This window comes from Tursiops truncatus, chromosome 15, assembly GCF_011762595.2.
Source record: "Tursiops truncatus isolate mTurTru1 chromosome 15, mTurTru1.mat.Y, whole genome shotgun sequence".
NCBI classification, from domain to species: Eukaryota; Metazoa; Chordata; class Mammalia; order Artiodactyla; family Delphinidae; genus Tursiops; species Tursiops truncatus.
Window position 1 is genome coordinate 24,374,775 of NC_047048.1, and position 17,582 is coordinate 24,392,356.

General features: G+C 42.2%; 1 pseudogene; it reads left to right on the forward strand.

Annotated features, from left to right (window-relative positions):
* The first annotated feature begins 14,829 nt into the window (after window positions 1–14,829).
* LOC117308161 (ubiquitin-conjugating enzyme E2 W-like) lies at window positions 14,830–15,255 on the forward strand (annotated as a pseudogene).
* The last annotated feature ends 2,327 nt before the right edge of the window (window positions 15,256–17,582 follow it).

Here is a 17,582-nt window from a genome sequence, read left to right on the forward strand (position 1 = left end):
GGTGATAAGCTATGTGTTTTGAATCAATTCATTTAGATTTCAAGGCGCATAATGGAACATCTGTTGTTCCTGAACGAAACAACAAGATCTTGACGACTCAGTCAGCCTGCCTAAGGGTGTAGGCATAACGGATATCTGTCCCAGCAAGGGTCCTCACCTGGGGACCACTGACCCACAATATCTGTGGATAGAATTCAGGAGTCTGTGCATTGGATGGGAAAAATTTTGCATTTCAGTTTTAACTAACTTCCACTTAAAATTTAGCATTTCAGTCAATTATGAATATAAACCAAAATGACAATGGTATTAGTAATATCTGTGACTTTTCACTTACAGAAATCAGGCATAGTTTATGTCAAATTATAGACTTCTTTTGTAATCCAAAGAAGTCTATCTTATGCATGTAAAAACATCATTGTAAGAAGGAACTCATGGGCTTTCTCAGACCGCAAAGGGGTCCATAGCACATTAAGGGTTAAGACCCCCATTCCAGGAAACCTGGGTCCTGAGTGAGGGTCAGAATCTGGCACAACTGGTGGAGGTGCCCCAAATCCCATTAGGAAACTCTTTGTTTTGGGCCTTGAAGGCTTCTCAACCACCTGCAAAATACTCTAACATCCCAGGGTGGAATTTGTTGTTTGGTATTCAAGGTTTTCTGGAGCAGCACCAGAGGTGCAGGGCAAGGAGAGAAAGGAGAACTGTATCCCTCCCCCATCCCTTTGCATATTTGAAAAATGAGATCATGCTCTACACCAGTATTTTGTAAACTTTTTCTCCTTAATATTCTGATAGTAAACCTTGATTTGAGTGCTGACTCTGTTCCAAGCACTCGAGCTGTGTAATCTGTTATTTCTCACACCCACTCTTTGGGGAGTTACTGTCATGAGCTCTCACAAATGTTGGCTAAATGAATGATTGCTCTTATGTATTGAATACTTATCACGTGCTGGGCACTGTTCTCAGAGCTTAACCCACGGTCTCATCCACTCCTCCCCAAAGTCCAGAGAGAGCTTCTATTATTATACCATTTTACGAATAAGAGAATTAAGGCACAGAGAGATGAAGCATCCTGTCCAAGGTCACACAGCTAACAGGTCACTGGTGGAACATTCTGGACCTCAATGGAGGCACTCTGTCTGCTGAGACCTTGTTCTTAGCCAGCATACAATCCTGCCATACTGTGAACTTCTGTCATAGTGATTCTTTGAGCATACTTCAGTTATTACAGTTGCTGCATCATTTCTGGAATTGGATGTAATTATTTCTTTCCTATGGGGTGTTGGAGAAAGGTGAGTCTACCCTCAACATCGTACCATTTCTTGAGAAAAAGCAGAGAAACAAAGCAGTGGCATTAGCAATTCCTCTTCTATTGGGCTGTAATCAAGGCCATGACTTCAGACTGTGGCTCAAATACCTGATCATTTTTTTTATTCCAACAGCCTCTGGTTCAGGACACCCACTTAGCCCCGCTCCCTTCCTGGGAAGTCTCCCGCCGCCTAGTGATGGAATGAGGGATTGCACCCTCCCCTTGGCCCAGGATGGAGATCACAGAGGAAAGATCAGCCTAGGTGAGCTGAATACCGCCCTCCTTCCCACGCTGATAAAGCAGAGAGCAACGAAAATCACTGAGGTCGGAGTACTGCACTCAGCATCTGGGTGAGATGTCCATACCTCAATCTTCCCACATCTGGATGCCTGATGGAATTGTTTTCATGGTACATCTGGCTGGATAGATGTAACCACAGCCACCACTTCAAGCTCATGTTAACTGAACAGTTTTTCCCAACAAAACTAACTTCCTGGGGAGAAAAATGCATAAACATAACACACTTGTAATTTGTTAAATCCAAATAATCCTGATAAGCAAATTGCTCTTTTTATTGAGACTTTCTGTCTTATGCTAAGCACTGTGCTAAGTGTTTAGTATACAGTGTCTCATTTGCCTTTTTTTTTTTTTTTAACAGCTCTGAAAGCTAGAGATGAAATTATTCCTGTGATGAAACTGAAGGTCAGGGAAGCTAAGACACTGTCCAGTTTCCCGCAAATGGTGTGTGACAGAACTGGGAGCTGAGTGCAGATCTTTCTGACCCCAAAGCCTGGAGCAGTCTACTGTGCTCTACTGCCTCAACCACACACACACACACGCAGGAACACACACACATTTAAGGATGTAAAAGATCAGTTATTTAAGCTATTATCTATACAACAAACATAACCCCAAAGTAAAAATCTAGTGCTATTATAAGAGGACAAGTTAGTTATATGTAGGCAGGAGACAGTGGGCTACTGCTTATTACAATATGGAGACAATGGAATCTTTGAGGATTTGACTCACTAAAAATATTCCTTTAAATCAACAAATGCTAGCAAATAGAATCCAACAGCATAATAAAAGGATTATACACCATGGCCAAGTGGGATTTATCCCAGGAATGCAAGGGTGTCTCAATGTAAGAAAATCAGTCAGTCTGACACAGACTGATAGAACGAAGAAAAAACATGCAATCATCTCAGATGATAACGAAAAGGTATTTGACAAAATCCAACACCCTTTAATGATAAAAAGCTCATAAAACAAGGGATAAAGGAAACTTCCTCAACATAATAGAACGCATTTATGAAAAACCTACAGCTAACATCATACTCAATGGTGAAAGACTGAAAGCTTTTCCTCTAAGACTAGGAACAAGACAAGGATGCATGCTTTTACCACTGATATTCAACACTGTACTAGAAATTCTTGTCAGAGCAATTAGACAAGAAAAAGAAATGAAGGGCATCCAAATTGGAAAAGAAGAAGGAAAATTATCTCTGTTCACAGATGACATGAGCTTATACCCAGAAAATCCCCAGAATCTACAAGAAAGCTATGGGGCTAATATAAAATTCATCAAAGTTTCAGGGGATAAAGCAAACACACGTTGAAATCTATACACTGCAATGAACAATCCAAAAAGGAAATTAAGAAAGCAATCCCATATACAATAGCCTCTAAAATAATAAAATACCTGGGAATAAATTTAACCAAGGAGGTAAAGACTTGTACACCGAAAACTACAAAATATTACTGAAAGTAATTAAAGAAGACCTAAATGAATGAAAAAATATCCTGTGTTCATGGATTGGAAAACTTAGTATTGTTAAGATGTCAATATATAGAAAGCGATGTATAGATTCAATGGCCTATCAAAATTATAAAGGCCTTTTCTGCAAGGATGAAAAAGCTGTTCCTCAGATTCATATGGATTTGCAAGGGGCTCTCACTAGCCAAAATAATCTTGAAAAATATGAATATTGGTGAACTCATACTTCCCCAAACTTACTACAAATCTATAGTAATTAAAATAGTGTGTTCCTGGCATAAGGATAGACATATAGGCCAATGGAATAGAACTGAGAGCCCAGAAATAAACCATCTATGGCCAATTGATTTTTGACAAGGGTGCCAAGTCTATTCAGTGGGGAAAGAATAGTCTCTTCAACAGCTGGTACTGGGACAACTGGATTTCCACGCGCAAAACAATGAAGTTGGATCCCAATCTCATACCTTAGACAAAAATTAACTCAAAATGGATCAATAACTAAATATGAGCTAAAACCATAAAACCCCTGGGAGAAAACATAGGGGTAAATATTTACGATCTTGGATTTAAAACCAGATTCTTAGATAAGATACCAAAAGCACTAGCAAGAAAAGACGTAAGTTGTGTCTTTTCTTGTGTGTGTGTGTGTCTGTGTGTGTGTGTGTGTCTGTGTGTATGTCTGTGTGTGTATGCATATCTCCAGGATTAGGGGAGGACAAACAACAAGAACAATAGGTTTTTAGAGCACCTTACTGAGATGAATCACAGTTCAGATGTGAAACAATGCCAAGAAGATGTGTAGGTCATTTTCAGTATATTGACATCTTAACAATATTTAGTCTTCCAATCAATGCACACAGGATGTTTTTGAATTTATTAAAATACTGAAACCTAGAGAGAATAAGTGATTTATTCAAGATCATACAAAAACATATGGGAAACTGTCAATTGGAACCCGGTTGAGTTCCCTTTCCCAGGACTCAAAGCTGAATTCTCTCTCCCGGGGAGTGCTAGGACAATTATTCATGTGTAATTTGTTATAATTCAGGCAAGTGTTGGTCTCTGGTTTCCCCTGTTCTTGAGAAGTGTAAACAGTGTGAGGAAAAGGTTGCAAAGAGAATGCTTAAACTACTGAGAATAAAATTGCTTTTTAGCATACTTCGGCACTTTAGAAGAATCCATTCATATATTAAGAATGAGTATGTTAATTGCAAGCTATTCTTGTGTATCCTTGAGGAATCTCTATCGGGCAAGCCTCATTTGAATTACTTTCTTCCTTCAACAAACATCCATACTTGAGACTTACTGATTTTTGGTACGGAGTCTGAAATACCAAGAATTTTTTGTAAAGACAAAGTGACGAAGGTGGAATGAGAAGGGAACGAATTAGCATTTACTGAATCTCTAATGTGCCAGGCAAGGGAGCCCTTGTTCTCAGCTCATGCCTTAAGCAAGTAGGGGTCAGCTCTTCAGCAGATTAGCCCCCTGAAAACAAATGGATCCAACTCCCCAACACAGTAAAAAGACAGGGATATTTTACTGGAGTCTCGTGGATGGTGAAGGGAGAGGTTTTACATCAGACACTGCATGCAGCATGAAAATCCCCTTCAGACGCCTGTTGGTTTTTTTTTCACCAAAATCTTCTCTCCTCGCTGGTTGCCTCATCTTTCTCTCCCCTCTTCCCCTAAAGCATTACAAAGAAATGTCTTCTGTCGTCCTGAGCAATTCAGCTGCGCCTCTAGATTGTAAACATCACTCGGGAGGATAAAAGCCAGGTTGTTAGCGGAACAGTGACGATCAAAACTATTTTTGCTGGTCATGTACCTGCATGCATGTGTACGTTTGTGCTAGGTGATTCTCACTTCACCTGGAATCACTTCCATTATCTCCTTTGCTCTTTAAAATAACCCTCGTCCCATTTTTATGGGAGAAAAGACAGAACAATTTGGTAACTTGTCTGAGGCTGCATACCTTGTCTGTGGGGGAAGCCGTGATGGACAGGCCTGATTCCAATATTCATGATGTGAAAGGCGGGTCCCAGAAATAGAAGGCCATGGAAAGGGCTTTCTTTTCTTTTCTTTTCTTTTTTTCTTTTTTTCTGCGGTACGCGGGCCTCTCACTGTTGTGGCCTCTCCCGTTGTGGAGCACAGGCTCCGGACGCGCAGGCTCAGCGGCCATGGCTCACGGGCCCAGACGCTCCGCGGCATGTGGGATCTTCCCGGACCGGGGCACGAACCCGTGACCCCAGCATAGGCAGGCAGACTCTCAACCACTGCGCCACCAGGGAAGCCCGAGGGCTTTCTTGATTGCCATAGCAGGGGGTGAATTCTTGTCTCTACCATATTGGACCTTCTTCAGTGGGCCCGAAGTGAGTGCTGGCCAGCCATGTTACTCAAGAAACTTGTAGTTTAAGCAGAGTTAGCAAACTATAGTCAGTGGACCACCTCCAACTTGCTGCAGGTAAATAAAGTTTTACTAACACATAAGAGGCCTGTTCCTTTACATATTGTTTATGACTGTTTTTGCACTACAATGGCTGATTAGAGTAGTTGAGAGACTGAATGCTGTCTGGAGAAGGCGGCATGGGGTCTCTGTCACAACTACTGAATGGGGCAAATGATTACTACCTGGCCCTATGCAAGAAGAGTGTACCACTTCCTGGTCTAGAGAGTTGACTGACAGATAAACTGGAAATTGAACACCAGAGCTCAGTGAGCTTTGGGACTTCCCTTGAGTGGAACTCTGTTGTAAAACCACTCACAAAGGATCAGCAGCCCTCCATTTCCCCATTCTCCACAATGTCCTTAAGACCTGGAAAATAACTCATTAATGAATCAAGTCAACATAGTAAGTTAGTACTTGCTATGTGCCAAGCTCAGTCATAGTGCTGTGGATAGAGCTGTTAGCGAAACAGACCGAAAAATGAGAGTGGAATGTGGGAGGGACAAAGGCCCCAGGGATGGGTGCCAAGGGAGAGCTTGGAGCAAGGTGCTAGATTGGGGGTGGGGGAGGAACGCAGGGACTGAGGCACATCTTGGAGGCTCTTGGGCGATTTCATGCCAAGTAGAGTGGGAAGCCACTGAGAACTTTTAAGCAGAGTGGAAGGTGGCATGATCTGATCTAAAGTGGTCCCTCTGACCACTCTGTAGTGAATGGATTATTGCAGGCTGGGGGTGGGAGCAGGGAGAAAGGAGGATGCTTTTTGGCTAGTTATGAGGCATGAATTGGGGTTAGCTTGTGAAGGCTGGTAACAAGGGAGATGGAGAGAACCGTCTGGATTGGAGCTAGATCTGGAGTTAGAGCTAAGTGGACTCTAGGATGGTTAAAATACAGAGGGGATCCAAGCAAAGAAGCCCAAAGCTTGCCACGCCTCTCCAAAGAACTGAGGGTGGTGTGGCAAGTTGTAATGGGATTGATCATGATTCTTACCTGCTGCCCACCCACACGGGCAGGGTGGAGGCAGCAGGCAGCGCCCAGGTACCCCTGGAAACGAGGATGCCATTTTGTTCCCCACAGGCTCTTCACCACCACCCCCATACCCCCACTGCAGACACAGGCAGATGCAGCATCAAAATAAATGAATCGCCTTGTGCAGGGCAGCTGGCCTCCTCGCAAAAGGATGGATAGGACTGGTTAGAGAGAGCTTGACACTTGTGTTGCGGATCCATTAATGTCAGCCACAGGTTAATTCTGAGCAATTTCCAGGTAATCCAATAATTCATTAAACTGATGAAAACAAGTCTTTGGAAAATCGAGCCAGTGACAGATAGTAAGCCAATGATTTATTGTCTGGAGAGGAATAAGTGTCTTCTGTTCCATTCCTCAGTCTGTTGAGTGAATCGAAGTGTGCAGGAAGTACAAGATAGGTGTGAATTCCACTTAATGGGCATCGTTTCGGCCCAGCGTGGCGTGCCCTTCATACTGCTTGTTTCATCCAGTATTTAGGTGGAAGGAGGCATGACGTAGAAGGAAGATATGGATACTGGGATCAGGCAAAGCTGAATGTCTGCTCTGCCGGTTCCTGGCTTCTGTGACCTTGGGCAAGCCACCTCACACTTCTGAGCCTCCATCTGGTTCACCTCTTCAACTGGGGTCATAATATATTCTCTCCTGTACTCAGGGGTGGCTGTAGTAAATGAACATGATGGAGCACAGTGCCTAGAACATCACTGGGGACTCCATACATAGTGATGACAAAGATGGGTGAGCTTTTCCCTTTAATGGACATACAACTCAGTGTGAACATTCATACTGCTGCCGCAAGAATGTTCAGAATGCTGACTTAGACCTGCAAGAACGGCAAAGTTTCCCAAGGTAAAGTCATTGGGAAAAAGTGGAAAATCAGAAGACTAGGAATATGAGTGATGGGATTTGGCGGGTGCTAGTGAATGGGAAGCAAAGTGTCCTAGCTTTGAATAGAAGAATTAGTGACGGACAACTTGGGACCTTCTTTCCAAGGGGCAGTGGAGGGGGTGAGTGGTGTGAAGGAAAGTGTCATGCTTAGAAAATGATATTGCAGTTGGTTTGATGTCTATATGGAGAAAGTAGTATCTAAACTTGGACTTATAACATCTTAGATGTAGAAGAAATCTCAGAAATGAAGGAAGAACTGATGTTCCTCAATCCTTGTAGTTTTGGCTATTCACCATCCTTTTCACCATCTGGTGACAGCATTTCTATATTCCTCAGGGGCCCACTCCTTCCAAGGTGCATACATATCCCATTTTCTATATATGTCCTTTCATCTTTTACCAGTGTGAAGTCTGTCATAGCCATAGCAAGTCTAGAAAGGAATTGTGACCTTCCTCTGCTGAAAATACCTACAAGCCACAAAGATGCCTGAAAAAGATGCTTACCATGGATTATCATTACCATAAGTAGATCCCTACTCTAACAAAGTACATTTAGAGGTTTATGGGTATCTGTTGGAAATCTGTTAGAAAAACCCTAGTTTTCTAGGAGACCACAGACCCTAAGAACCTTCAAGAGGAACTCTGAGCTTTGGCATCCTCATAGTGTGTATAAGGCTTTAACTTTGTCTTCTCAAAACTGAAAATTAGCTTGAAATCAGAGAAGGCCTGGAAATGCTTAGAGCATAATCCAACCCTGCCCCCGCCCCCCACACACTTTGGAGGTGTGTCCCTAAATAGTCACCAGTTCTTCCTGTAAGAGTAGTATATTTTTCTGATCTACTGATGTTAGATTTATCCACATGACTTGCTCTGGCCAATGGCATATGAGTAGATGTAATGTAAACCATGTTCAAGCAAAAGTTTTAAGACTGTGTGTTTTTATCAGGTCTCTTGGGGCTTTGACAAGGACTGTTCCTTCAATCTGGGTCCTGAAATGAGAAGATATGTGGAAGAGAGCAGTAGCAGACCTGTGACTACCAGCATATAAAGAGATGGTGAAAAAAACCTAAGTTGTTGTAAGCCACTGAGATTTTGGGGTTGCTTGTTACACAGCATAAGCTATTAAAGATAACTGATACAGGAGGTAAGAGGGGTCATTGGCTAAAGAGCTGTTTGTTAAACATTTTAATAGAGACCAGAGATTAGTTTCTCATGCTAAACTTAAACTTACTCCTATGGAATATTGATTGCTTCTACTCTTTCCACTGCTCTGGGAGTTTGGTGACCCAGTGGATCTGATTTTTCAGGCTGATTATGTGCGCATGTGAAGTGTGTGTGTGTGATGAAGCTTCCCAGACTGAGCTCATGTCAGAAGGACACTTGATCCTGCTTAAAGCCAGCATGGACTCAGCCTTTAGGAGCTGTGTTTCCCAAAGCGATTATAGGTAATCAGAAGTTCGTTATTCAGGGGCTGATTATTCCACCTCATTTCTTCCTTTAGTATAGATCTAGACCATCTCATTTACATGAGCTCTACTCTTCAATTGTGACAGCAGGAAGCTAAGGGAGAAGCCCAAAGCCACTTCTCTGCCTGCTGACTCATTGCTGTGGCAGAAGTGAGCCATCAGTACCTGCCAGGCACTGTCTTGGCACTGATTAGATATGATCTAGTTTAATCTTTATGGCCATCCATGAGATAAGTGTTACTATCTCCATTTTTACGGATGACAAAACTGAGACTGATACGTTAAACCACTTGCCCAGAATCACACAACCGGTGGTAGAGCTGGAATATAGAATCAGGTATTTATCTGTGTTTTCATGACTTCAGTTAGTACCAAAAAAAATCCAAAACTGATTTAAATGAAGGATAAAGTCAAATGACATGAAAACAGTACCTATGTACCAGGTAGCAGTTGGGCTGGAGAGCTCCTATAATAATGTGATGGAAAAACGTGAAGCTAAGAGGCAAACTCACAAATCTGAGACCACAGGGAGAGGGAACAAGATAAACTAACAATGAGCACCAGTCTTTTATGTTTTTTGTCCACTGTATGTAAATTGGCTCCTTGAGAAGATCTTGCAGAAAGTGGCAGGAATAGAGGGTAAGCAGACTCTGTTTCTATCTTGGGAGGTTCCTCTTTCCTTCAACATGAAAAAGCAATAGGTTTTGTTTAACCCCCTAAACGGTTTACTCCTATACCTCATGCAATGTGAAACTGAGAAATGGGTGACGGTGTACTTTGAACAGTAATATTGTCCTCGGCTGGTGCTATTAGTGATGCGACAGAGGTATTTAATTAATTACCACTGATATATGTTTGTGCTAATTTATGAGACTGGTTAGCTTGCACATTGCATCTGAACTCTTGCCTGTCGAGAGAGCTTCCTGAATACAAAGCAATTCCTAACTTGAAGCTAAAGAAAGAATGAAAGAAATCCTAGAATATTGTAAGTTTGGCAAGTCCTGATGGGTGACTTCTCAGTGGTTCTCCACCAAGGGAGATTCTGTCCTCCACAAGGGACATATGGCAATGTCTGGGGACATCTATGGTTATCACAGTGGAGGTGGGAGTTCAGGGAGGGTTACTACTGGTATCTAGTGGGTAGAAGCCAGTGAAGCTGCTTAACATCCTACTGTGCACAGGACAGCCTCCACCACAAAGAATGATCTGGTCCCAAATGTCAGTAGTGTTAGGGTTGAGAAATCGTGACCTAGCTTACTACACCTGCTTTAACCAACATCCAGAGAGGGAAAGGGGCTCACTTGAGGTCACACAGCAACTTGACGGTAGAACTGGGCAGCAGAATGATCTGCAGTTGTTAGAAGCACAGACTCTGGAGTCCAAAGGTGTGGCTCCCAATCGTGGATATGACTCTCACTAACTTGGGAAACTTGGGCAAGTTACTTAGCTGTGCCTCAGTGACCTTGCCCAGAAAATTGGGATAATGAAGGTGTCCACTAATAGGTTTTTGAGGGTAATCCAATGAGGCAAAGCACGTATAGACTTGGCATAGGACGTGTGCTTTATTTATTGTTAGAATTCTGTACCTTCTTATCAGCAAGATTCACTGTAAGCTAAGATGCATTATTATAATGATTATAAATATAGGACAAGAAACGTCCATGCAAACCTTGTTAGCTCCTTCTCTGTCCAGTGGGGGAGAGGCCTCTAAGTTACCAAGAACCACTTACTTCTGTGGTGACTCTGTCTCATGATGCAAGGAGGTGGCAATGGCTCTGAAGTGTGTATGCAACAGCACGGGAACATTTTTTGTCTTTAGTTTGATAACCTCAGCACTCCCACTCTCCTTTATAAAGTGGTGGACAGCATGGTGGGCTGAGTAATGCTCCTCCGCCCCCAAAAGATACCCAAGTCCTAATCCCTGGATCCAGTGAATGTTCCCTTATGCAGCAAGGGGAGCTTTGCAGCTCTGATAAGGATCTTGGAGGGGGTGGGGGATGATCCTGGATTATCTGGGTGGGTCCTACATGTAATCACTAGGGTCCTTATAGAAGGGAGGCAGGAAGGTCAAAGGAGCAACAAGATGAGCTGGTGATAGAGGCAGAGGGTGAAAAGGCCACATGATACAGGGCCACAGGCCAAGGAGTTGAGGACAGCCTCTAGAAGCTGAAAAAGGCAAGGGAGCAGACTCTTTCTCAGCGCCAACAGAAGAAACTAACTCTGCAGACACCGTGACTTTAGCCTGTAAGACTCACTTCAGACTTCTGACCTTCAGAACAGTACGAGAATACATTTGTTTGAAGCCACTCAATGTGTGGTCACCTGTTACAGAAGCAACAGGAAACGAATACAGAGGGCTGTTATGGGGAGGGGGGGCACAGCTGCCTAGGGGGCGAGACCCCCTTCTGGGGAGATGCTGACCCCTTCATACCTGAGGTTCAAGGTTATAGGATATCTCTGCTGACTCATGTGGTCCTGACTGAGGTCACCACAAACCATGAGAGCCGGGGTAGGAGTGAGCAGCTGGGAGACTCACCACAGAGGCAGGGAGAAGCTGGACTGGGGTTGGGGGCTGAGACCAGGCTGTCATTGGGGGGCAGGTTGGTTCTGTGAGAGTGTGAGGCCATGGCTGAGACCTTTCTAGAACCAGATGCCCTGACACTGCATATGTAGGTTAGGAACCAAGGCCTCTGACATGAAAAACTTGGAACAGATGTTGTCCTAACAGGGGTGAGATGACTATAGATGGTGGACCTGAGAAACCCCGGCCTGGGGTGCTTGGGGTCAATGCCCAGCAAAAGCACAGGGTGGGCTTGTAATGACCACACCTGAACAGCATCACCATGAGGGCAGGAGATGCAGTGAGAGAGGAAGAAAAGGGAACCACACGTGGTTTCCAGCAAATTATCAGGTGAAGCTGAGGCGGACAGCGTCCTCTCTTGCTATAAACATAGAGTTAGGCAGGATAACACATCATAAAAACATGAGGATACCCACCCAAACTTAAAAGCCAGAGAGGAAACTCACCAGGGGCCAGAAATGAAGAAAGAGATGAAAGAGATGGGCAGTGCCTGGGGGTTTGAGATCTGCTTATGGACTAGAAGGACTGGCCTGGGGTTTGAACCAGAATAAGAGAAGTGAACTCAGGCCGATGGAAGGCTGGGAGGATGCTGCCTGAAGTTTAGAGCAGTGGCGCTCCTCGGAGTAACACTGCCTCTTGGGGGGCATGTGGGAGGATTTAGGGCGTTTTTATTTCTTTTTTACATCTTTATTGGAGTATAATTGCTTTACAGTGTTGTGTTAGTTTCTGTTGTATAACAAAGTGAATCAGTTATATGCATACGTATATCCCCATATCCCCTCCCTCTTGTGTCTCCTTCCCACCCTCCCTACCCCACCCCTCTACGTGGTCACAAAGCACTGAGCTGATCTCCCTGTGCTATGCAGCTCCTCACACCGGTCAGAATGGCCATCATGAAAAAAATCTACAAACAATAAATGCTGGAGATGGTGAAGAGAAAAGGGAACCCTCTTGCACTGTTGGTGGAATGTAAATGGATACAGCCACTATGGAGAACAGTATGGAGGTTCCTTAAAGAACTAAAAATAGAACTACCATACTACTTTGTCCCCCGCCCCACCCACCCACCCAGGGGACATGTGGCAGTGTCTGGAGACATCTGTGATTGCCACAGCGGTGGGGGAGGAAGACTTGCTCCTGGCACCTAGTGGGTGGAGGCCAGGATGCTGCTAACTTCCTAGTGCACAGAACAGACCCCCAACAAGGAATTGTTTGGTGCCCCATGTCAATAGGGCTGCAGTTGAGAAAGCCTCGTGTAAAGAGCAAATGTTGTGAGATCATGCTCGAAAAGAGCTGGCCTGACTCCTGGCTCACGGAAGGTGCTCAGGAATTAGAAACTTTTTTCTAGAGCTTAACCATCTGCTGGGGTAGCTGTTTCCAGACCTGGGGAATGAGCTGGGGCCTGGGAAGGAAGGGAACAACACTACCATCATTAAATGTTATTCTTTTTACCACCACTGTTGTTGTTATGGTTATTGCTAGTGACTGGTATTTGTTGAGATCCTCTGGAATCCTGTTTTCAGTGCTTTCCATGTAATGACCGACAACAACTCCACAAAGTTCCTGCAGTAGGTCTTATTATTACATCAGTTTCACAGAGAAGGAAACTGAGTGCCTGTCTTAATCTGTTCAGGCTGCTCTAACATGGAGGAAGCTCCCTGGAGTCCCTATTATAAAGGCACTAATCCTATTCGTGGGGGCTCCACCCTCATGACCCAGTCACCTCCCAAAGACCCCACCTCCTAATGCCATCACCTTGGGGGTTAGGTTTCACCTTATGAATTTTGAGGCGGGACACAAACATTCAGTCTCTAACAGTACCTGTACATGAGGGGCTGGTCACAGAGCGCTCATACGTCTGCTGTTTACATAGCTGTTCACAGGGTTTTTTCAAAGTGCTTCTCTGAGGATTTCAATGCTCAGGAAACAAGATCCTCTCCTGATCCATTGGTGCTTCTCCAAATGATCATGGGACCTTCCTATGGGGTGGAGAGAGGAATTTAACATCTCAGTTACATCTCCCAGGGTTCAGAGAGGTTAAGTCATGTGCCTAAGGTCACACAGCTGGTAAGTGAGAGAGCTCTGCTTGTGACCACAGAGACAAATTCCACTCCAGAAGTCACAGGAACTGCTGATGTTCTGTTTGTCCTGGACCACATTCTGCGGGTAGCTAGGAGTGAGGGAGTGAGGCTAGGCGTATGCAAGGACCTGCTTGCATTCCAGCTGTAGTCTTTACTGCCTGAATCAGGCAGGTGGCTTTTAATCACCCACTACCTGTGGCACCCCCTGGGCTGTGAGAGATGCTTATTCCTCTCATCTTAATTAATTCTCAGCTGCTGTTTTTGTTTTTTATTCCCCCTGTTGACAAACTGAGTTTCTACACTACTTGTCTCAAACTTCCTTGGTTTCCCTGCAATGTGTAACATGTTATTGGGAAAAGAGAAAAAGAGGGAAACAAAGCATTTCTTCAGTTTTAAGCGTATATATATTTCAGTAGATGCTCATTTATTTCCAGATTTTGTATTTGTGAATTTGCTTACTCGCTACAATTTTTTCATCATCCCCAAATGAAAACTTGCAGTACTTTGGTGGTTATTTGCAGCCATGCACAGAGTTGCAAAAAATTCCAGTCATTCAACGTGCACATTCCCAGCTGATGTGCACGGCTTTGATGAGACAACCAGGCTTTGTTGTTGCAGTTCTCACACTGCAAACAAGTGCTCTTTTTGAAGTCTGTTTAGCACTACTGCTATTTGCTTTTTTGTCCTTTTTATTGGTGATTTCGCTGTTTAAAATGGTCTCCAAGTAAAGAGCTGAAGTGCTGTCTGGTGTTCCTAAGTGCAGTAAGGCTGGGACATGCCTTATGGAGAGAACAGCTAGATAACAGGCAGGGGTCATAGTGCTGCTGGCCCTGAGACCAACATTAATGAATCAACATTAATGAATCAACATTAATATGAAAAGCCTTTTAAACAGAAACACACTTAAAACAAAGTTCTGTATTGATTATTCGATGAAAATGCTGTGACCAGAGGTTTACAGGAACCTAACCTGTATTTCCCCTGAGAACAATGGTTCAGTGTTCGCTAAATCGATGTTCTCAAAACTTTATGGTACATGACTCTTGTGAATAATGCACCTTTTTTGGTCTCAGTTTATGTTCCCAGCAGTCTGTAAGGTAGGTACCATTCCACTCAACAGTTGAAGACACTGCATCTCCGAGAGGCTTAGCAGGTTGCCTGTGGTCACACAAAACTAGAAATCAAACCCAGTTCTGCCAGAATGAATCATCCATGCTCTTTCTATAAAATTTTGCTGATTCTAGAATTTGCTGGTTGAATTGAATCATGTTGAACGTTCAAAAGCACCTCACTGATGGCATCAATGCAGAACGACTACAAAAAGAACCGTTGGCTTTGCAAAATGACCCACCTCCCGGAATGACTTTAAATGAAAAGAGTGTTCAAAATTCATTTACACAGTGGATTGTAGACATGGAAGGAGCACCAGGTACCTTATATGAAGGGGAAAAATTTCAACTTCTATTTAAGTTTAGTAGTTGATATCCTTTTGACTCTCCTCAGAGATGACCACCAGAATTCTTTTTATGTTCGAACATGTAACAAGAATCCAAAGAAAACAAAATGGTGGTATCATGATGATACTTGTTGATGCCACTGTTATCATCCTCCTAGCAGAAGATAGTCCTACTGAGAAAATGAGCACTTTGATCATTCAGTCTTTGAACTTTAACCTTTGACTGGAAATGACCTATAGACAAAGAAGACTACTTCCTTTTACTGCATTTTTACTTGTGTGCATTCTGGGCGCATGTTGATCGCTGGTTCAGTCCAGGCAACTGACATGCTTTTATTAGTCATACAGTATTGATGCAGGTGTCAGGAAATGTCAAATATAATTCCATTTTTAATTTTTATTTTTTTAAGATTTTGGAAAAGTTCCAGGTCCTCATGTACTGTGCAATAACGATGACTGCCTTGGAGGTTTTGGGACGTTCATTGCCGGCAACGGACGTTGTAACAGGAAAAATTTTCATCAACTCCTGCCACCCAATGATTAATGCATGATAGGGCCTATGAAATGAACTTATCCGTTAGAGTGGGATTATAAATAAAGTGAGGGATCCAGCGTTACTTTGAAAGCCACCCAACTGCTTATATTCGGATTCTATGCACTGTGAACCTAAGGTTAACAGCATGAATTAACATGCGTTTTTAAAGGACTGTAATGAAAGATCATTGCGTATTTATTGAATTGTTTATATCTGCTGTCAAATTGTTTTGACATGGACGGCTTTCAAGTAACATTGGCAGAGAGGTAGCATACGTTATCCCTCTGGTGAAAATGAATTCATCTGTTGTATATAGTTCCTCAATCTCTGAAGTAAAGGTAATATAGGGTATTGTAAAGTAAATATAGTATTTATAGTAAAGTAAAGGTAATATAGGGTATGAATGGTTTAATAAAGGCTTTATTTTGTAAGAAAAATGACAGCGATGATTAAACTGCTGCAGTCCATAATTTGGGCTTGTTATTTGTACATTAACGATTTTTTTCCCAAGTAGATTACACTCTGTTACTTCCTGCTAGCCATCAGCATTAAGCCCTGCTGCCTAAACACTATTTCATTTATTTATGTTTGGAAAATCCATAAACATTTTTGTCTGCAATTTTGTTTCTTTTCTTATGTTTTAAGTCAAGTTTGAACGTTACGATACTTTAACTGAAAAACTTTTGTCAAGTTTTTCCTTGTAAATTTTCTTTATTTGTAAGCATCATCTTGTCCTTCAATCCTGTACCCTAAAATAAGGAATACATTTTGACAGAGGCTTAATGTTTTAACAAAGGAGTGTGGACATTTTTATTTTAAAATTTAGGTAAAAGTATACTATAGAATATGGCATGTTTGCTTATTTGTCTCACACAACCATACAGTTTTGTTCTGGAGGGATTTGTTTTGTTTTGTTTTGCTTTGCTTTGTTGGTCTTTAAGACTTTGCTTACAGCTAGATAATATTTTTCTATAGAAAAAAGTTGTTTTGAAGGGTCCAGCTCTCAGTACCATGTAAGTTAATGATACTTAACTAGGTTCTCTTTTTTAAAAAGCAATTAATGTATTTTATAAGTTATCTTTTCACATATGCAAAATCTGTTTCTACTACGACGTTACTTTTACTAATGCCTATTGTTGCACTCTTTTTGACATATCCTGCAGTGAATATATGAATCAATTTGGCCTTAAAAATGAAAGCCAGTTGGCTAAAAGGTTTGAAATATGTACCCCAGCAAAACCTTCCAATCAATAATTGGCAAAGAATATTTTACAAATTGTTTTTAATCTCTGTATAGATGACATTTTGTAGCTTTGTACATGTTAATTAAAAGTGTATAACTTTATACTCTAAAAGGATAATTGTTGAACTCAGGGGTGGGTAGACTTCTAAAATATGTCTGCTGTAGCAATAACTGGAAAAAAATTTTAAACTATGGCCAGCCACCAAACTGTGGACACTGTTTATACTGTTAGTTAGCAACTACCACTGTTTAAACTTAGAAGCATTTTGTTCTTGACTAGATGTACAGAAGTTCTCACAGTAGTAGTCTCTACCAGTATTATTAATTGGCTGATTCAACCAAGACAAAAAAATGTTTTTTGGAATGCTTTGAACTACTCTTAGTTTTTAACTGCTTTTTAATATGAAAATTGCAGCTGTAAATTATGTATTTTTCATATTTTACATAACTGCTCTAAACTACTGATTCACTTGATCATTCTCTGGGTGGGGTAGGGGGTCTCCCTCCGTACTGCTGGTCCTCTTACTAAAACCCTTTTATAAAGAAATGACCTGTGACATTTATTCACCAAAGGAATTAATATACCAGGTCAAAGATTAACAATGCTACTGTATAGATTAATAGGTCATACATAGCCTCAATTGAGTTTTTTAATACAAATAATAGTATTTTAACATACCTCTCTCTCTACATAGAGATACCGTACAATAAATTAAAATGACACAGAGGAAAGTAAAGGAAAACCAAATAATTTTGGTACATTTTATGGTTTAAGGAGAAGAAGA